Source organism: Oncorhynchus gorbuscha, linkage group LG17 (genome assembly GCF_021184085.1).
Source record: "Oncorhynchus gorbuscha isolate QuinsamMale2020 ecotype Even-year linkage group LG17, OgorEven_v1.0, whole genome shotgun sequence".
NCBI lineage: Eukaryota > Metazoa > Chordata > Actinopteri > Salmoniformes > Salmonidae > Oncorhynchus > Oncorhynchus gorbuscha.
The window spans coordinates 48,350,610-48,372,958 of NC_060189.1; the positions used below are offsets into that span (position 1 = coordinate 48,350,610).

The 22,349-nt window shown below is 42.7% G+C and overlaps 1 protein-coding gene across 3 annotated transcripts in view; it reads right to left on the reverse strand.

The window, feature by feature from the left end:
• Window positions 1-19,988, reverse strand: part of LOC124001493 (F-box only protein 41-like) — a 128,838-nt gene extending 108,850 nt beyond the window's left edge. For all 3 annotated transcript variants that reach the window (XR_006832795.1, XM_046308307.1, XM_046308306.1), the window contains exon 1: window positions 19,790-19,988. The gene's annotated coding sequence lies outside the window, so the exon portion shown is untranslated. The remainder of the gene's footprint in view (window positions 1-19,789) is intronic.
• Between the last annotated feature and the right edge of the window lie 2,361 nt (window positions 19,989-22,349).

The window sequence follows — 22,349 nt, forward strand, 5'->3', positions numbered from 1 at the left end:
TTAGATGAGCTGGACAAACAAAATAAATCCCATCAGTGTGACTCCCTATTCAATAGACATGTCTTCCAGACACTGATCCTGTGCGTTACAGGTCTGAGACCCAGCGAATTAGGCAGAGTAGGCTTTTAGGCATTCAGTGGAGGGGGATTAGGCATGAGGGTCTATAATGCCTATTAACATGCCAAGCAGGCATGATAGTAAACATACTAGCCTGGCACAGACACATCCTTACTCAGCTCAGTGTTCTCACACACCAGTGATCCCTAGACTAGTCCCCGATTCAAAAAGGGGTTGTCGTCTTTCAAATACTTTGAGTGTTCATCTAAGCTTGCCTGGACTGCCAGTTGAACAGGGTTTGCAGTTTGGGGACTATTCTATTCGTTCCATTGCTGCCAGGTAAGCGCGAATCAATATCAAAATGTTTTTGAAAGAAGAAAAAATACAATTTGAGGTACTGTGCACTTTCTCGCATGGACTTAAGCAAAATAGTGGAAACTCTCACCTTCCAATGCGCACCATTTTCTATGCTTTCAAATCCATGAAAGGGAGCACCCAAGGGCACACTTCTTGAAAAAGAGAGGAAAATCAGCAAGAATGGGAAGAGCACTGCCAGAGTATACCCGCTCATTAAACCAGGAAGGCCGTGGTCAGAGACGATAAAAGACACAATCCAGAGAGATGTAATTGGCCAATTGGGCGGGAAGGAAGTGAAGTGGCTTGTCAGTCACGTGTCACTTCCTTTGACTGGAATGTATTGGCGTCCCACTGGCCTGCTCTCACAGTATGAACTCACTCGGATGTACTGCTGGAGCGCACATACACACGTGCCGCGCACGCACGCACACCCACCCACCCACCCACCCACCCACACACACAGGTACAGTTTATCCTCACACACACTTTCGCCCGACAGAAATAGCCCCTCTAAAGCGTTCTCCTCGATAACTGACTGTGTACACATCCAGTTCCAAACAGAACAGGAGACAGAAGACAGCACATCAGATAGCTTCATCTCTAAACGACACCACAGGGAGATCTTGTGGATGCAGCGTTTACCTCAGTCAAGCATAAACACACTCAAGCTGTAGCCCACTCACTGCCTGCACTATCCCCCACCTGCCTGCCTACAGTACATGCAATAGTCGTATACACACACACACACACCTGGGTTCAAAGACTATTTGATATCTTTCATATACTTTCGCTTCAACCGGTGTCTCCAGTTTTGTTGACATTTTGCCGTTGGTGATATATCTATCCCTTTTCCAAGCACAGTTTGCCCTGTGAATCTGAATCAATGGAACAGTCCCAAAAGTGCAAACTCACTTGGCACTTCGGGCAGGTTAAATATGGTATATGAAATAAAACAAATACTATTTGAACCCAGGTCTGGCTGAATGGTAAACTACTGTTAGGGCTGTGACTTAGTTGACGATTATGGATGAAGAGATTGTCATGAAAATCAAATAACCATTTTTTATTTTAATTAAATAGGGCTACATACATTAACTCTATTTTCATGTAAATAAACTTGATCTAATACGGGCTTTTTTTACTAATGATTATAAGCAATTGTTTGGCCAATACCTGACATGGTATAGTTTGATACAGAATTAATTTTTAGACTAATCAAAGCTGATCAGGCCCGTACTAGGCCGGTACGCTGCCCTAGGTGAAGAAAATAAAAAATAATATACGTGCTCCCCTCCTATCCCCGCAAAGTAGAATAGTATAGGGTATACAGTGTCAGCCCGCAATGCACTGTTATGAATGCCCAGGCGGTAGACTACAGTTCGTAAAACATACAATTTACCATTAATCCATGTAATTTGGTTGCATTTATTTCTGCTAATGCATGTATTAATTACGGTAATTTACCGTTGCATTCTCTGAGTTGAAATGTTATTTGCAGAGTTCACAACTTGCTACACTTGTGAGAAACAAGTATTGGTTCATTTCATATAATTTACACGCTCCATGTGAGCAATTAGCATGTGCCTGATTTCTTTGTCCTGTTAATGTTGACGGAGCGCACACGCCTGAACACGGATGGAAGTACCGGGCCTGCTTCTCGCAAATGTAGGGAAAGTGCGCAACTGGGCTTCTTAGTGTTTTTCCTTCACCTCACAAATTAGAATAGTTCCTCACAGTACTTGAAAATGGTCATCAGCGTTGCAGATAAATAGGCTATGGACATGTTGCGTGTATTTGTTTCTATTTGAATGATTGTCAACGTCATATTATAGCATAGCTGTCCCCTTCATACTTTCCTGGTTAAATATCTTATAGCATAATTTCAGGAAAGCCTAAAAAAAAGTGGAGGCCTACGTTTAATACATTTAAGGAAAAGAGAAATATTTGCTCGTGTCTGACGACGCTATTGGCTTTGATTGACTGGTGCTTTTACTGGGATGTGAGTGCGTGAGTTTGTGGATTCTCTATAGGCCTATATGTCCATTCAGAAAGTGTCCTAAAGTAGCCTGACTGAACTCCATCTCTTAAATAAGAATCGAATGCTCCTGTGATGATTTAATCTAGTAAAAAGCCACTCAGTAGCTTAGATTACATTATGTATTTCATTACGGTGTCCACTTGTTGAAGAAAATGCTACCGAATGACCGCTGCAGCAGGGTGTGTGACGTCGTGCAAATATTTTGGTAGAAGTGAGAGAAAATCATTCAGACTTAATTTGAATGGTTTTGTGTCAAATCGGATCTGTATTAAAAACAATTATATGCAGAAAAGCCAAAAGACAAGGTAGGCATATATCTTTAGTTTGACTCCGTTGATTACATTCGTTGATGTTGTGTCAATACCAAAATGTGACAGATCCTCTCCAAACTGATTTCTTAATTTGTTGATTACTATTTGTAAGTAATAACCTGAATAATAATAAAATACCAAAATAATAACGAAGTGTAAAGGCTAGTTTCAAATGGATATGCTTCTTTAAAAAAAACTATGTAAACACGGTTGTCGATGACCATGTACAATGGCCTGGCAAATTACCAAAATTCCAAGACCGCCACAGCCCTAACTACTGTGAGAGGGGATCTCCACACACACACACACACACACACACACACACACACACACACACACACACACACACACACACACACACACACACACACACACACACACACACACACACACACACACACACACACACACACACATACACACACACACGGCTCTTCACAGCACCTGGGGCTTCCACTGTGTTCACAGAATCATGCAAGCCTGCAGGGGTAAGTCTTGTGCAGGGCAGTACAGTGCAGCATCGATCTACAATGATATTTACTGTATCAGACATTACTGTACGTTATTGTAAACTATACAAATAGAGTCGCACACTCCATTTATAAACTCACAGTAATGTTGGTGATTCTCCCAATAAATTACTGGGAGTTTATATATGGCGTGTGCGACTCTTTATTTTTATAGTTTAGTCCCCGTTAGTCAGCAGCGCCACACAACATAATTGTTCTGGGTGTGCGCCAGCTCGTGCTTTTTTATTGTATCACTTATCCTCACGTCTACACAGCATTGAAAACGGTTTTGTTCTAACTGACGAAATTCAGTGTGTTGTTTCCCTGCATGTCCTGTATGACCCTACTGTGCCGAAACTCAGCTCTTCCAAGTCTGGACTAGGTCTTCAAAACAAATGGAAGGGAACCTATAAAATAGAGATATAATGTTTAAAAGAGCCTTCCCTGGCTGGCAGGCAAACTGTAACGGTCTCACAAACATTTTTTTTATTGCCGTCCGTTTCTATTCACGCTTCCAGACGAGAAGGAAGCAAAATAGAAATGAGACCGGATTAACGGCAGATCAATTATGCCATAAGTGTCCCGGTGAAATAGAGCAACACAGTTATTTGATTTAAATGGTTACAAGGTTTTGAGCGATTAACGTTCAGACTGGTTGCATCCCGAATTACTCCCTATATAGTAGTGCATTCAGCTTGGGTGGTATACCATATACTAGGGTATTTTGAAATACCCACGGTATTATTTTTAATACCGTCAATATTAAGGCCAGGCACCACAGGCTAATAGGGATTTTTTTCCTTTAGTCTCATCGGACTGAAACTTTACCACTTGAAAGTATACATAAATACAACATTTTATTGTATTACAAGTTTTATATATTTTAACATTAAAATATGCAAATGAGACAAAACCTCCTTTAACATGTGCTAATTTGCATATTATGAGAATCTGTTTTTCAACACATTGCTTCAAGGCAGATTCAAATGGTGGGACTTTTCCAGATCAGTTTATCAAAATATTGTCTTTTCATGGAATTATTTTTTTTTAAACATTCACATGTATGACGGATGCATATTTTGCATACATTTACAGATAAAGTGACACTTAAAATCAAAAGACAAAATATTTTTTAAAAGCCTCTGACTATAAGACCTAAGAACCTGTGTGTGGAATAATGTGAATGTCTGTCCGAGGAAGACAGAAAAATGAATTTTGAGAAAATGGCCGATAAAGATAAGCTAATGCAATTAGTAACAGTCAGTATCTGGTGTGCCCACCAGCTGCATTAAGTACTGCAGTGCATCTCATCCTCATTGACTGCACCAGATTTGCTTAGTTCTTGCTGTGAGATGTTCCACCACTCTTCACCAAGGCACCTGCAAGTTCCCAAACATTTCTGGGAGGAATGGCTCTAGCCCTCACCCTCCGCTCCAACAGGTCCCAGACATGGAATTGAGATCCGGGCTCTTTGCTGGCTATGGCAGAACACTGACATTCCTGTCTTGCAGGAAATCACGCACAGAACGAGCAGTATGGCTGGTGGCATTGTCATGCTGGAGTGTCAGGTCAGGATGAGCCTGCAGGAAGGGTACCACATGAGGGAGGAGGATGTCTTCCCTGTAACGCACAGCGTTGATATTGCCTGCAATGACAACAAGCGCAGTCCGATGATGCTGTGACACCACCGCCTCAGACCATGATGGACCCTCCACCTCCAAATCGATCCTGCTCCAGAGTACAGGCCTCGGTGTAACGCTCATTCTTTCAATGATAAATGCGAATCCGACCATCACCCCTGGTGAGACAAAACCGCGACTCGTCAGGGAAGAGCACTTTTTGCCAGTCCTGTCTGGTACAGCAACGGTGGGTTTGTGCCCATAGGCAACGTTGATGTCTGGTGAGGACCTGCCTTACAACAGGCCTACAAGCCCTCACTCCAGCCTCTCTCAGCCTATTGCAGACAGTCTGAGCACTGATGGAGGGATTGTGCGTTCCTGGTGTAACTCTGGCAGTTGTTGTTGCCATCCTGTACCTGTCCCGCAGGTGTGATGTTCGGATGTACCAATCCCGTGCAGGTGTTGTCACACGTGGTCTGCCACTGCTAGGATGATCAGCTGTACGTCCTGTCTCCCTGTAGCGCTGTCTTAGGCGTCTCACAGTACGGTCGTTGCAATTTATTTCCCTGGCCACATCTGTAGTCCTCATGTCTCCTTGCAGCATGCCTAAGGCACGTTCACGCAGATGAGCAGGGACCCTGGGCATCTTTCTTTTGGTGTTTTTCAGAGTCAGTAGAAACGCCTCCTTAGTGTCCTGAGTTTTCATAACTGTGACCTTAATTGTCTACCGTCTGTAAGCTGTTAGTGTCTTAACGACCGTTCCACAGGTGCATGTTCATTAATTGTTTATGGATCATTGAACAAGCATTGAAACAGTGTTCAAACCCTTTACAATGAAGATCTGTGAAGTTACTTGGACTTTATCTTTGAAAGACAGGGTCCGGAAAAAGGGACGTTTCTTTTTTTTTTGTTGAGTTTATATCACTTCTAAACGGATAAATAAACATCAAATAAACCTTTTACAAATACATTAGCATGTTTAACATATTTGTTTCAAGCAATAGAGCGCATGCATTGAATACTGGTCTGTTGGACAAATATGCAGTTTTGGGAAAATTCTCATATCACTTTGCTCAATTTGTCACATAATACAAGGATTTTGTATGGCTGTTAAAATGTGCAGAACATTAAATCAGCTATGCCTGCCCCATATGTAAGGTCCTCTTTGAGTTGTTGCTGGTGCCACTTTACTGGCTTGACTGTGTCATTGGACCTGCGCCTACGCTTGCCACACTCCGTTGAAGCAGCATCAGCTCTCACAACACGCCTCACATCCTCCTCTCTGATTGCTTCCAGTGTCACCAAAGTGCAGTCAAGCCACAATTTGTCCATCACATTCGATATAGCACCGGCTCCCTTATTGAAAGTGGTTACTGCCATACTGGCTGCTGTGTCAATGAGGCTTTTCCCCTCACGAAGACCAGTTTCGGGGCATCGCGACCATATTCGAGTTCAGACATTGTCACGCCCTGGCCATAGAGAGGTTTTTATATCCTCTATTTTGGTTAGGCCAGGGTGTGACAAGGGTGGGCATTCTAGTTTCTTTATTTCTATGTTGGTTTGGTTCCCAATCAGAGGTTATCGTTTGACATCCTATGATATAGGAGGTAGCATTTTCTGTGCAACCCTCTCTATTCAAAAATGTATGGCCCCCATTTTGTGACTGGGTGGATCTTCAGCATTTTCTAGGGCTCGCTGGTACCAGCACCAAGATGACAAGCATCTACCGTGATTAGGGATTTTGTCAGTTGACAGGGAATGGACAAGACCAGCCCAGATAGCATTCTTCTTGTCCTCTACATCACCCTCATTATCAAGAATCACACCCCTGTAATAGTTTTGCAGACTCTTACATTTTCTGTGCAGTGAGTTTCTCTGAACTCAGTTTACGAAGCGCTGTTCCCATCCTCTTGTGGGCATGATTGATGCATTCTCGTTTCCATATCTCAATGCCTGGGTAGGGATCTAATTTGACAACTGCCTTGTGTGCAGTACTGTCACCATCTGAGAGCATCTCGGTGTAACGAAAGTGGCGGCGAATGACTGATCTGGCCCACATGCGCTTAAGCTGCATCCCGCTCCGTTGCTTTGTTTTGAGCACAGTCATCTGCATGTGAATCCTTCCATTCCCTGAACTCCTCCTCACTAATTCCACGTTTCCTTTTCCTCACACATGCACGGCAGTAGGAAGACACCACCTCATAGTCTTATCACTAGACCTGTTACAATGTCTATGCACACACCTATTCCCGTAGTGGGAAGTGAATCCTCTCTTGTGCCATCAAAGGGTACATGAATGTCTATGACGGCCTCCTCCTTCAGCAACTCTGCTATGTCTGGGTCTATATCTGCATATACTCTGCTAATTATCTTGGTGGCACTCTCCATTGACTGTAGCCCTCTCTGAATCTCTGCGACTAAAGTGTGTGTGTGTGTGTGTGTGTGTGTGGAGGGGGTACTTATTATGGTGTCTGTCGACATTAGTCATTACTGCATGACTAAATAGCAGCATGTTACCCTATGTAAGCGTTAGCATATCAGCATGCATTTACTTCATGTAAAGCTCATTTCTCAGTAATCACAGTAGGCTCCAGCCATAGGACACTGTAGGCCTATGTGGCCGTCTCATTGTATAGCTATGTTTTCCTATCACTGTTTTATTCACTCTGAATACATTTGCTGGAGCAAGGAAATCTATACACAGAAAGTCACCTGACAATACTGGGCTACACTCCCCTTTTATTGACCTGTCACTCTCCTGTCATGTCTCTGATATGAGCTGAGACGCAAGGAAGGAATCCCTAGGCCGTTGCTTATTTTCTTTAAGTGCTGCATAACCAAGTCCAACTTCGTGGGCAAGAAGACCGAGCCATCCTCACGTTTATGTCAAATGCCACATCTCCCCTGGAGCACTCCTGCAGCCTGGAGGAAGTGTATAACACTCCTCCTAAATGTATCACCATCACCTTCACAGTGTGCATATTCTGTCATGAAAGAATCCCTGGTTGGTGGGGTCTATAGTGATTTTCAGTCCCGTGTATAAACACCTAGGGCAAATTAAATCATGTACAAGTTGGTTTATTTGTGACATGTGGGAAAAAAAGCCACTGTTGGCTGGCAGCTGGCTGGTTGATCGCTGCTAGCTGTCATCTTTGTCCCAACTCATTTGCATCTCGACGCGCAGCTCCCGACCACCTCCTTTTCCTCATCTACCTGTACTGCCATTGCCTCGATCGGCTGATCAGCCAAATTTTTTCTTTCATTCAATGCTTTTCTCGCACTGGCTAACTGAGAACACCTATTTCTATCCACATACTGTTGATATATTCCTGGAGATTTGCTCATTTTGTCTCTCTTTACGTAGATTCTTCATGGGAGATATTTTCAAACAAGGAAGTGCTGCGTGGCACATGAGGCATTTTAACCAATCAGGTTGCTGGAAAGGGCCGTTAAATGCCAGTAACCAATCAGATGTCAGGAAATTACTCATATTTCAGCATGAAGCACTACGTCTACAAAGCATATCGCCATGTATGGACTAGCTCACAATATGCTCCGGAAAACAAGCTTTTGAATGACATATGATTCAACATGGAGAGTTTTAAAAATAGTGGTTGAATATCTACATGAAACATGCTAACAAGAACAAAATGTATGATAGGTGTAGTTGACGGAGTTGGGAAGAAATTATACAAATCAAGTATGTATATACATTATTGCCAATTTATTTTTACATTTTATGAAAGTAGGGACGTTTATAGCAGCAATGTATCCCAAAATCTGAAAATTGACAGATCAATCTATATTTTTGCCTCTTAATTTTGCCTATTGCGTTATTTTTTCATTATGAAGCCGTTTCCCAAAGCAGCCGTAAACAAACATACCATGACGGGCTCAAAGAGCACACGGAGGCTTTCATCTCATGATGGTCCAATGTTGTGCAGCTCAAGAGAGGTGATCAGGTTACTTGAAATTAACTACTAAATGTTTGCAAGCTAAATACAGGAACTATAAGTTTAGCAAATAAATTATCTTCAGCTCAGGGCTCCAGCTATGCATTTGGTTTGCTAACTTGCTACCTTGCAAGATCAAGCTTCTTGGTTACATCGTTTACAGCGTGCCTTTGAACGGGGTATGGTGGTAGGTGCCAGGTGCACCAATTTGAGTGTGTCAAGAACTGCAATGCTGCTGGGTTTCACGCTGAACGGTTTCCCGTGTATCAATAAATGGTCCACCACCCAAAGTACATCCAGGCAACTTGGCACAACTGCGGGAAGCATTGGAGTCAACAAGGGCCAGCATCCCTGTGGAACGCATTCAACGCCTTGTAGACAACATGCCCCGATGAATTAAGGGTGTTCTGAGGGCAAAAAGGGGACAAGACTGAGAAGAACGTTGAAACAATGTTTCGCCTATGGGTCTGCAGAAGCTAGCAGGTCTAAAAACAGAAGTCAGCTATTGGTCTCCGGGGATACCAGCTAACTCCCAGAATCCTGTTCTGCTGTGATGAAAGGATCCGTGGCATGCTAACAGGAAGTTGAAATTACTTGTCAGTGAAAGGTCGCAGAGAGAGAGAGAGAGATCAAGACAAGGTGATGACAGCAGAGGGAGTGTAAAAAAACAAGTGAGGGCAAGCGGCACAGAGAGCCGAGGGGTTGAGCTGTGGGCGTTGGGAGGGAAGAGACACAGATGGTCGAGGAAACAAAGAAGTGACATGGTAACAAGGGACTGCAGCAGTAGACAGGCCAGGTGGTTACCAGACACTGTGAATAACACCTCTGACTTATATTAAGGGCGAGAGGGTGGGAAGAAGATGAGATTGCTGGTGTCAATATTATCAAGCTGTGCAGTGTGTGTGATTTAGTTAGCCAGCATCCTAGGAAAGAGATGGTGCATCGTTCCCAGTGAGGGTTAAGGATGTTTTGCATTTTTGCTTTGTTTTGAGTGAGATTATACTAATTATGCATGATTGCGTTAGCGTTCCTGCCTTGACTGCAAGTCTGCATTGACTGGCCAAGCAGGGACAATAACGTAGTGTTTTGAATAATCTTTCTGTTGTCGGGCAGAGTCTAAAATAGAACCCTATTCACTACTACACAGAGTGCTCGTGTTAACAAGAGCACTCAAAAAATAGAAGCCTACAATATATAACACCCACCTTTCAGACAAACAGATCCACAGACCCTCACGGACAAACTGATTGACCTCTTTGAGCTAACGACACAAACGAGCTTTCCCGTCCCATCAGTATCGTCTCGCTGGGTGGAAGCAGAGAAGCTGACCTTGAATTAGACCCAGACGGACTCCGAGGGAGACGACCCATCGTGTGCCCATCACCAAGTGGCTTTTAAAACAACAATCCATTCTGCTGGCCCACAATAGATACCTAAATCACCCAAATCAGAGGTATTTCTGAAATCGGAAGCGCTGAAATCAGTGCTGAATTGCGTCCCATTATCAGTAAGCACTGTACAGTTGGAAAGATGCATCACGTCCTCACCCTGATCTTAGTTGGTATTGTTCAGATCATTCACGGGTTTTATTCTGAAGACGTGAACGAGAAAGTTTACGAGTGAGAGGAATTAAATGTATGCATTTTATAGAGGCATGTAATTACAAACATATTGGCGAACGTTATGACAAGGACAATAATTAACATGCCCCTGTGCTTTACTGTGTTCCCGTTGGCTACACAAATTCCCAAATCTCCTTACTGTATAAGGGCTTCTGCTAGGATTGTAAAGTTCCAGCAACTTTCCCAAAATTCCCAGGTTTTCAAGAAATCACAGTTAAACCGATTCCACAAATCAGGAGGGAATAAGCAGGAAATACAGAATCCTCCAACCAGGATCTCTGGAAAGGTTACCAGAAGTTAGCTACCCTAGCTTTTGCCTTACCTGACTTACTGAAACACACAATGTCAGCTAGGCTTTTGCATGAGCAAGTCAGCGTTAGCCCTGAGTAAGCTACTGGCTCTCCCAAGACGGACAAATCACACAGCCAAGGGCTACCCACGTGACCGCAGAGGGCCAATCACATAGCCAGCCAATTGAACAGAATGTCAACAAAGTCCTCTTCGGGGATCCCTACTCTATTCAAATGGACTGGACTGTGTCACACAACGGTCTACCTTTCCTTCATGACAGTTGATAGGTGAAAGCCAAGGTGGGAAGTGGAAACCTGTCCACTCCTTTCATGTATTAGTGGTTATGAAGGACAGGAGATAAAGGAGACCGTTTTAAGAAGATTGGGGCACAGATACTGTGTGAAGGAAAAGAGACAGGAAAAGGTGGGAATCTTTAGAGTAGATACACTGGGTGCAGGTGTTGATGACTGAGGAGACACTACGATTATTGTCCTAGCCTCACAGTACAGTAGCAGCCGCGTAATCAACAATAACTGAAATTTTAAAAAATACAAATAAAATCTGAATTGTCATGAGTGTCTTAAAGTAGTTTTAGGAGCGGAGTATTCAACTTTAAATTTGCAAGTAGACATAGTTTACCCAATTGGCACCACAAGGAGGCCTGACAATAAACAACAGTAACACAGTGAGCGTATTGTGGTAACACGGTGCGACTGTCACGGCTCTGGATAAGCCACCCAGTGAGAAGCTACAGCAGGGGCTACGTCCCGATTCTTCACCCTTCTCCAGAAGTGTGCACTTGCACACTTCTCATCATGGATTTAAAAGGATTGGTGTAAGCATTTGCTGGAGGGAGTTTCCACAATTGTCAAATGCATGCGGGAAAGTGTGAAAGCGCAGGAAAAGGGTGGAGAATTGGGGCTGAGAGCTGGGAGGAGATGGGATGGCTGTGGCTGCATAGCACTGCACAGCATAAGGACACTGGGTCTATGAGGAAACTCGCTCAGAGTCGGTTGTCCCCCTGCCTCCACTGTCTTCTATTGATCCACGTGGCTCGTCAGAGGCAATTATCCACCATTACACAGACCACCACCATCATCATATGCTCCGTGCCTCGGCTGGGTATGTCACTGAGAAAACACTCGCAGCCTTGGAACCACCCCACCCCCATCCAATAGCCCCCTCCATAACCTGCATGTGCTACAATTGAATAGATCAACTTCTGCTTACATGACAGATTCACGCTGCCATTTTACAGTATGCTTGCATATGGAGTAAATTGCGCGTATAAATTGCGCGTATAAGTGTAGGTACATCTGTTTATTTGCTTGGTGAAGTGACATGGGACGGACATTATAAGATAACTGAGGTTTCCTTAACACTTTTCAGACCAGGATAGTAGAACATGAGCAGAGCTAACCTGAGCGATGGGTCAAATCTTCTCTTTTTAATTATTGCATGGCGGATTTGGACCTTTGACTAGAAGTGCGTCATCCGGGCTAGTAGGATTTGCAGTCCTTACATTTCATCCCAAACTTGCCGACATGAATACCAAATCAATTTCAACATCATAATTTTCACCCACAGTCATTTCTGTACCTGCCAGTTACTTCCATAATAAAACTTTTTTAAAAACTAAAATGTTCGTTATACAAATAGGCAGATTCTAAATCTCCATTCTATTGTTAAGCCTAACGTACCTGCAAGGTTTCTGTAACTGCAAGATGCTTCCATAATGAAAAACTACATTTTAAAAATGTAGCGACCAAAGTAAGTTTTATTATTTGAGATAATGTAGGCACGAGATAAACCTTCTGACCCTGGATCTGTCTGTGTGTGTGTGACAAGTTATTCTGAAATAGACACAAAATCAAAATTCTAGCAACTTTCTCATGTGTATTACACAATTTTCTTCATAACGCATGTGTACCTTACACAATTTTCTTACGAATTCCAATTTGTTGTCGCTAATGTTAGCTAGGTAAGTTAGGTGGCTAACATTAGCTAGGCTAGGGGTTAAGGTCAGGATTAGGGGTTAAGGTTAGCTAACATGCTAGCTAAGTAGTCTGTAGTTGCTAATTAGCTCAAATTGTCCATGATGTGATTCGAAAACGCAACGTTTGGGTTGGTAGACAGTGTTATTTGCACTAGAGGTCGACCAATTAGTCAGCATGGCTGATTAATTAGGGACAATTTCCATTTTTCATAACATTCGGTAATCTACCTTTATGGACGCCGATTATGGCCGATTACATTTACATTTACATTTAAGTCATTTAGCAGACGCTCTTATCCAGAGCGACTTACAAATTGGTGCATTCACCTTAACACCTTACCTACTGTGAAGCATGGGGGTGGAAACATCATGCTTTGGGGCTGTTTTTCTGCAAAGGGACCAGGACGACTGATCCATGTAAAGGAAAGAATGAATGGGGCCATGTATCAGACTGCGTGGCAGGCTAACCACCTGTTATGCAGCATCAAAAGGATCTTGTGGCTAGCATTAACCTTATTTTATTTAAAAAAACAATAACTCTCCACATAATCACTAGCTAACTACACATGGTTGATGATATTACTAGTTTAACTAGCTTTTCCTGCGTTGCATATAATCAATGCGGTGCCTGTTAATTTATCATCGAATCAGAGCCTACTTCAACTTCGCCAAACGGGCACATTCGGGGAAAAAGCACAATCGTTGCACAAATGTACCTAACCATAAACATCAATGCCTTTCTTAAATTCAATACACAAGTATATTTTTTTCAACCTACATATTTAGTTAAAAGAAATTCATGTTAGCAGGCAATGTTAACTAGGGAAATTTCTCTTGCGTTCATTGCACGCAGAGTCAGGGTATATGCAGCAGTTTGGGCCGCCTGGCTCGTTGCGAACTGTGTGAAGACCATTCCTTCCTAACAAAGACCGTAATTAATTTACCAGAATTTTATATAATTATGACATAACATTGAAGGTTGTGCAGTGTAACAGGAATATTTATACTTATGGATGCCAACCGTTAGATAAAATACAGAACGGTTCCATATTTCACTGAAAGAATAAACGTTTTGTTTTCAAAATTATAGTTTCCGGATTTTACCATATTAATGACCTAAGGCCCGTATTTGTGTGTTTATTATATTAGAATTAAGTCTATGATTTGATATAGCAGTCTGACTGAGTGGTGGTAGGCAGCAGCAGAATCCTTAATTCTGCCCTGCACTTTACTGCGTTTTGCCAGCAGCTCGTAGTAATGCTTGAAGCACAGCACAGCGCTGTTTATGACTTCAAGACTATCAACTCCCGAGAATAGGCTGGCAATACTAAAGTGCCTATAAGAACATCCAATAGTCAAAGGTATATGAAATACAAATGGTATATAGAGAGAGAAATAGTCGACGCGTCATAATTCCTACAACCTAACACTTCTTAACTGGGAATATTGAAGACTCGTGTTAAAAGGAACCACCAGCTTTCATATGTTCTCATGTTCTGAGCAAGGAACATAAACGTTGGCTTCTTTACATGGCACGTATCGCACTTTTACTTTCTTCTCCAACACTGTGTTTTTGCATTATTTTAACAAAGTTGAACATGTTTCATTGTTTGAGACTAAATGTATTATATTAAGATCAAATAAAAGTGTTAATTAAGTATTGTTGTAAAAAATCAAATAAATCATTTTTAAAAACATTTTAATAAAAATTGGGCTGATTAATCGGTATCGGCTTTTTTTTGGTCCTCCAATAATCGGTATCGGGATTGTTAAATCATAATCGGTCGACCTCTAATTCGCACACCCAACCTCCCTGACCAACCTCCCTCCTATCGTTTCTGTCATCAGTAACCTTAACAGTAATCTTAAATACGTTATTGTTCCTGTGTTGCTCAGTTGGTAGAGCACGTCACTTGCAATGCCAGGGTTGAAGGTTCGATTCCCACAGGGGACCAGTATGAAAAAAAGTGAAAATGTATGCACTCACTACTGTAAGTAGTTCTGGATAAGAGCGTCTGCTAAATGACTGAAATGTAAATAATTGAGATGGACTGTATGCAAAATAGTGTATATTCCAATACTTTGTGTGCCTTTCATGAATTTCCAATAGGTCATTTGTGTCCATTTAAAAAAATCTGTGATAGTGGGTTGTGTGTGCTTGCTTTAAATCGGTGGCATCAAGGCCGTTATTATGTTATCTAACCCAAGGGCCCTGCCTTATTGTCAAGCTGTCAGTGCCTTGCCAAAGCCCGGATTGAATGGGTGCTAAAACCATTTCACAGCCTTTTCCCTATAGCCTCCCTATATACACTTGTCCACATACAGACTTGTGTGTTTGCAAATAGAATGAGGCTTAGACTTTTCATTTTATAGAGGGCAAATCTTCTATAGAGGGAAACTGTAGAGAAAATGGCCTCAGGAGCAGAGCAAGAAATCACAGACTGTCTCTCAGGTTGCGACCAAAATGGCACCATATTCTCTATATAGCGAAGTGGTCAAAAGTAATTAGATCAAATTGTATTTATCACATGTGCTGAATACAATGGGTTATTAATACAACCTTACTGCATTTCCATTCTGCTGTGAGATTTCTAAACACAGGTCATTGATTTTTAGGGTGGCAAAGCAACGTGCATTGATGTGTGTCCACAATCCATACATGTAACCTATGTTAGGGGAGACAGAGGGACACCAATTAGTCTGTGCAAATATCCTTCAAGGATGGATGTAATATTTCAATTGATTCAGACCCTGGAGGGCCAGATGGGCGGGGTTTGCACTTTAGGGACTATTTCATTGGTTCCATTGCACCAGGCAAGCTCAGTCAAGAACTGCTTTAAAGTATTATGAACAATTGGATCACAGGTGATTGACTCTGCACAGCTGTCACCAAGTACTGTATGCGTGGCGAGACTCCCAAAGCCTGGCCGGAGAATTTCTGCTGCCCCATTGGGATTCCTCTCCACCTCCCAGTAATTCACCACTACAGATCTCAGACTCACTCACTCAAACTAGACCACTCACTAGTGGGAAAATAGAGTTACTTTGATTAAGGAGGGAATTGGTAGATTGGTGAAGGGGCAGCTCTTGGCAGGGAATGAAGTGACAAAGCTAGTGTAGGAAAAGCAGGCAAAGAAAGGCTGGGAGAATGACCGCGTCCCAAATGGCACCCATTTCCCTATAAAGTGCACTACTTTTGACCTGAGCACCATGAGCACCAAATAGGGAATGGGGTGCAATTTGGGACACAGGTGGCGTAAGCATTTCACTGTAAGACCTGTTGTATTCAGCACATGTGACAAATCAAATTTGATGATATTCCCCTTCTAACTGGGGATGGCCTTTATTCACACAACGGCAAAGGTCTGATTGATCCAATTCACTATTATTGGAAAAAGAGTTCAAACAAATTGAAATATATAACGTGTCATGCTGATGGCAGAGTCAGGCTTTGGCATAAGTCCATGGCCCCATCCTGATACCAATTGAGCAATGTTCTCATGCCCCAAATAATTCAGGCCGTTCTCGACACAAAGGGGGTCCGATCTGGTACCTTATAAACCACCGACTGAGTGTAAACATTGTGCTGTATCGAATCTCCGTTCAAGATTGATGGGGAGATCAGAGGCAGTCGACAACTGAGGTCTCTAATGTAAACAAAAACAAGCTCTCGTTACCGTTCCATAGAGGCAGTCATAGATAGTGTAGTGGCGCTATGGGACAGGAGGAGTACAATCAATGTTGTTTTGCCAGAGGTGATGCGATACTGTATGTCTACTTGTGGAAAATTACTATGGAATTGGGACGCTCCGCTGTCACTGTAGAGAATAGTTGACACCTACACAAGACAAAATGACTATGGGAAGATCCGCTGTCACAGACACACACAGGAATATTTGACACTCAACTGTCAGCGTGACAGACAGTCAACATTCTGCATGAGAATGACATTTCACTGAATATGCCGCATTCCTCTGAGGTAACTAGTCGTTAAAGGAGTGCAGTAGTTGACGGAGACAGTGCTCATCGGTCAGCATTGTCAAGGAGATTTTCTTGAATCGTTTTGGGAATGTCTTCCACCTGGGTCACTGTGTAAAAAGTGAACAAAAATGTCCCATGAATTTCAATATAAAAGAAGAAATAGGTTTAGGCTTGAGGAAAAATTGTCTGCAAAAGAAACTAAAATGACAAGCCTCTGGGTCGTTTGGGAAGTAAAAATCTTATCAGAGCTTAATATATTTATGCTAAACAAAAATATTAAAAAACGCAACATGTTGGTCCCATGTTTCATGAGCTCAAATAAAAGATCTCAGAAATGTTTCATACATACAAAAAGCTTATATCTCTCAAAATGTACACAAATTTGTTTACATCCCTTTTAGTGAGCATTTCTCCTTTGCCAAGATAATCCATCCACCTGACAGGTGTAGCATATCAAGAAGTTGATTAAACAGCATGATCATTACACAAGGTGCACCTTGTGCTGGGGACAATAAAATGCCACTAAAATGTGCAGTTATCACACAATGCCAGAAATGTCTAAAGTTGAGGTAGCATGCAATTGGCATGCTGACTGCAGGAATGTCCACCAGAACTGTTGCCAGACAATTGAATGTACAATTCTCTACAATAAGCCACATCGTTTTAGAGAATCTGTCTCTACGTCCAACCGGCCTCACAACCGCAGACCACGTGTAACCACGCCAGCCCAAGATCTCCACATCTGGCTTCTTCACCCGTGGGATCGTCTGAGACCAGCCACGCTGACAGCTGATGAAACTGTGGGTTTGCACAACTAAAGAATTTCTCCACAAACTGTTAGAAACCATCTCAGGGAAGGTCCTCTGCAAACTCGTCGTCGTCCTCACCAGGGTCTCGACCTGACTGCAGTACGGCGTCATAACCAACTTCAGTGGGAAAATGCTCACCTTCGATGTACCACTGGCATGCAGGAGAAGTGTGCTCTTCTCAGCTGAATCTAGGTTTCAACTGTACCGAACAGATGGCAGAGAGCGTGCATGGCGTCGTGTGGGTGAGCGGTTTGCTGATGTCAATGTTGTGAACAGTGTGCCCCGTGGCGGCGGTGGGGTTATGGTATGGGCAAGCATAAGCTACAGACAAACAATTGCATTTTATTGATGGCAATTTGAATGCACCTTGACAAGATCCTGAGGCCCATTGTCGTGCCATTCATCTGCCGCCATCACCTCATGTTTCACCATGATATTGCACAGCCACGTCGCAAGGATCTGTACACAATTCCAGGAAGCTGAAAATGTCCCAGTTCTTCCATGGCCAGCAAACTCACCAGACATGTCATCCATTGAGCATGTCTGGGATGCTCTGGATCGATGTGTACGACAGAGTGTTCCAGTTCCCGCCAATATCCAGCAACTTCGCACATCCACTGAAGAGAAGCGGGACAACATTCCACAGGACACAACATGTATGCAATTTCATCTTGTATTTAGGCCTAAAAGTAAATAATATGTGCAATCTTACTTGTTTCCCCTAATATCGGCCTGCTAATACAGGACTAGTAAAGCCCCGGGGCACTACTTTTGTAAAAATAAATGTAAAGGAATAAAAATCGAGTAAATATTGTAAAGTACACTCACTAAAGCGTAGCAGTGGGAAGTAGGGGTGCTGAGGGTACAGGGGGTGCTATAGCACTTGTACTTCCCCGCAGTTATGCTTTAGAGTGTACTTTCCTGTATTTATACTTGGGATGTCACTTTTGAACAGGAAAAGCTCAACAAAGAAAAAAATGACTGGAGGACATCTTTAAAGCTTGACTTCAGTCACATCTGATGGATGCCCAACAGCAGCAAGGGCACAGCAACAGCGAGGCAGTATTTCCCACAGTAGTCCGCCAGTCACACACGAACTGTAAATTAGTATTTCCCACGGGTCACACAGAGCACAATTCCCCACACTAGAGTAGCCTGTCTGTCACTCTAGGCAAAGTGCTGCTTTGGCTTCAAGAGCAGTTGGGGCAGATCCTGGGAAGTTTTCTAAGTGGCCAAGCAGGAGCAGTGCATAATGCCAAGTCGTGATTTCCTTTGAGACCTTCCCCTTGAGCTCAAGTATATTTAGTGAGACAGCTGGCGGTACTATGAGGCTCATAGCTGAGTAGTGGGCCCTTTCAAATATAAATACATATTTAAAGTGAATGATGATATGATGTATTATCAGATAGTCCCTAATCATATTGCTTTGATGTTTGGACATTCTGCCCAAATAAATGTCATTTCTCGGGAATAAAAACACATGGATATACTGGAATGAGAAAGTGTTTCTTGACTGTTAAAAGCTTCCAATAAAAGCTCTTATTATATGCAACAAACACATAGGCCACATTACACGTTTATCAGCTGGAACATGATTCCACCGAATGGTTGATATCATGTTATGACGGGCATGGGCCAGATCTTCACTAACCGTCACGTAGCCTATGAGTAGCAAATTAGGCCGGTGTCGTGACATTATGGATTTCGAATGATTCGATTGACAACGGATTGATTAAGCGACAATTACACACGTGCAATGAATGGCTACACACATTGATAGCAACAATCGCACGGACTGTTAGTCCGTCTTCGATTGGGTATGAAGACCCAAAGACAAGTTGCATAAGGTAGCCTACCGCCGCAGGAACATGCGGCTTGACTGTAAACCTATCATTCATCGATTTGAATGAGCGGAGAAAAACGACACGTTTTATTCAATAACATAACATTGAAAAATATCAATGCAGTCGTGTCGATACGGATGACAACGTGCAGACGGCGGCAAGTGTCCGGCGCGGGTAGTAGCGTAGCACTAGCAGCATGCCCTGATTTTCCTGCCTACCATTTTCGACAGTACACAGGCACATCACTGGTGTCCTGCCTGCTTGCTCTAATTTGGAGTTATTTTCAGCCATTCCCTCGTACGTGGTGTCAACGGCATTGTTCGACTGATACATACACACAAACACTAAGCACTGTCATCCACCCCCCAAAAAACATTATGTACGGTAAAAAGCGCTTCTCACCTCGGAATTTTCTCCCCATTTCTCGCTCGAGCCAAGGAGCCGCTCCAGCATTCGTTGACGTCACACGCCCCACTCTGCAGCAGAAATACAGTAGGCTTGCTCTAGAGCGGGAGGGCGCACAGGGAGAGCGAAGGAGAGAAGATAAGGCTGTTCGAGCTCCAATAAAGATTTCTCCCGGCCGAAATCTAGAAGATGAAAGGCATCCCTCTACCTGTGTGATTCCCAAGGAGCTTTCATTCCTGTGAGCACAGGACAGAAAAACACTGGATCGTTCCCTGGAGAACGAGGCCTTCAGATGAATGCATGCGTAACAGAGAACATTTCTACAAACGAATATTTAAAAAAAAAATCATGTCCAAGTAGGGCTAGTTACTGCAACTGCATGTACCAGTGATAATGACCACCTGTCATGTCATCTATAATGGGTTCCACACTTTATTTCCAACCAATCATTCAGTAATAAATGCATCAATCAATGAGATTCTCTTGTCAATAAAAATAAGTGCCCGTATAAACGGGTAGGTAACATCCCAGGCTAATCCACTATAAAAATTAGGAGTGTATGTGTGTGTGTGTGTGTGTGTGTGTGTGTGTGTGTGTGTGTGTGTGTGTGTGTGTGTGTGTGTGTGTGTGTGTGTGTGTGTGTGTGTGTGTGTGTGTGTGTGTGTGTGTGTGTGTGTGTGTGTGTGTGTGTGTGTGTGTGTGTGTGTGTGTGTGTGTGTGTGTGTGTGTGTGTGTGTGTGTGTGTGTGTGTGTGTGTGTGTGTGTGTGTGTGCAGAGGTGTCATGCTCATAGGGGACACAGGGCGACGTGCCCCCTCAGATGTCCTGATAACAAAAAATAGAATAATGATTATGGCTCTAGATTGCAGGAAAAGGTGTTCTCACCTTTGCAAAATTCTCAAACTTTTCGACCGGGTGCCTAGTGTATGTGTGTATGTGTGTGTTGTGCATGCGTGTGTATCTGCCTGTCTGTCACTGTGTGCAAGTGGCCCATTAGCAAATTGCTACATGGTTAGGGAGGGTGACAGACAGGAATCTGTAAAAGCAAAGGGCAATGGAGAAGTTAAACTATTTCAATATAGCCTACACATGTTTTTTGTTATCTACAAGCCCAATCCAATTGTCTATCAAGATAGAGGAAATTCTCAAGGATTAATCCTCTGCTACCCTCATTATTACTATAATTTTCCTTTAGATATAAAAAAAACAACAACTCTAATGCTGGGTGGCATTCAATAGTGTACATTAGTGTAATGTCATGTAAACAAGCGTTACTCAGGTAGTCCCTTCCTGTTTCAGTCTGTTTTATTCCATGTGGTGCATAGTGAATGCAGCCCTGGTGTTTAATGTTCCCAATACAGGTTCAGCCAGGACACAGTGTGCAATACAATGCATGGATGATACTGCAGGTCCTGCCTGTCAGTGTACAGTCTGATGTTTTGATTAGGGGGGATAAAGTACCACCTTGTGGCCAAATGAGAAGACTGCACTCCATAATTCTCCACATTAAAGGGCAACACCACCACTTTTCATTATATCCAGTACAATACCAGTGTCAATATGTGAAAACGGTGCATTTCTGTTTTGTAAAAAAAAAAAAATAATAAGTTTTAAAAAGTTCTACCTGATGACATCTTCAAAAGTTAACATTTTAAAAATGGATTCTCAATTAATGAGACTTGCTGTGACTGTGAGCAAGAAAAGATCCTCCCTTGGGCTAGAAACTGGATGAAGGGTTTGAAAATCACGTTTTTTTTTAAATCCTACCTTGTGATGTCACAGAGAAGCATTTTTTTAGTACCTTTCTTTATAACAACAGATCATAGAAAGACTCTGTTTCCACATAAGAGACACTGGTTTGGTGCTGGAGAATTTGAATATGAGGTTGACAGTCAAAAACACCACCTGGAGCCCTTCAGAGATCGGTCCTATTCAGGAATGAAATGGAAGCAAATGGGCCGAAACATTGCAAAACATTTTGCCACGCTGTGCAGCAATTAATATTATCTTGTGCACTCAAAAATACATACTTTAGGGGATTTTAATGGTATATTGTATGTCCCGATACAAATCGAACACTATATTTCTCAAAAATGTCCTATGCACTATGTATGGAATAGGGTGGCATTTGGGGATGCATCCAAGAAGAGAATCCTGGTGGTGTTCAAGTGGCAATTGCCCAGAAGATTCTGACCGTACCGTTACGCTTGTTTACACTGAGCTGTACTGTGGTCGGAACGCCATCATGGTTAGATTAAGAAACTGTGGAGCCGGCGCGAGATCAAAGCAGGGATGGGATAGGCCACTGTAATCCAAATTGTACCTTTATTCAAACTGATACATCGAGAAGATTGAAATACTGCTAGTTTTTCCAGAAAAGGGTCCTTTTTTTGTCCTCATGCTAGCTAGCAGTAGCCACCGCAGTCATTATGGAATGGCAGTGTCAGCCAATCAGCTCTTTTGTTGTTCAATGCAACGTGCCATTCCGTACCACATCCTTGTTGGTGTCAGAATAAAACCTTAATTGCTTGGATTAAATTAAGATGATACTGTACCAA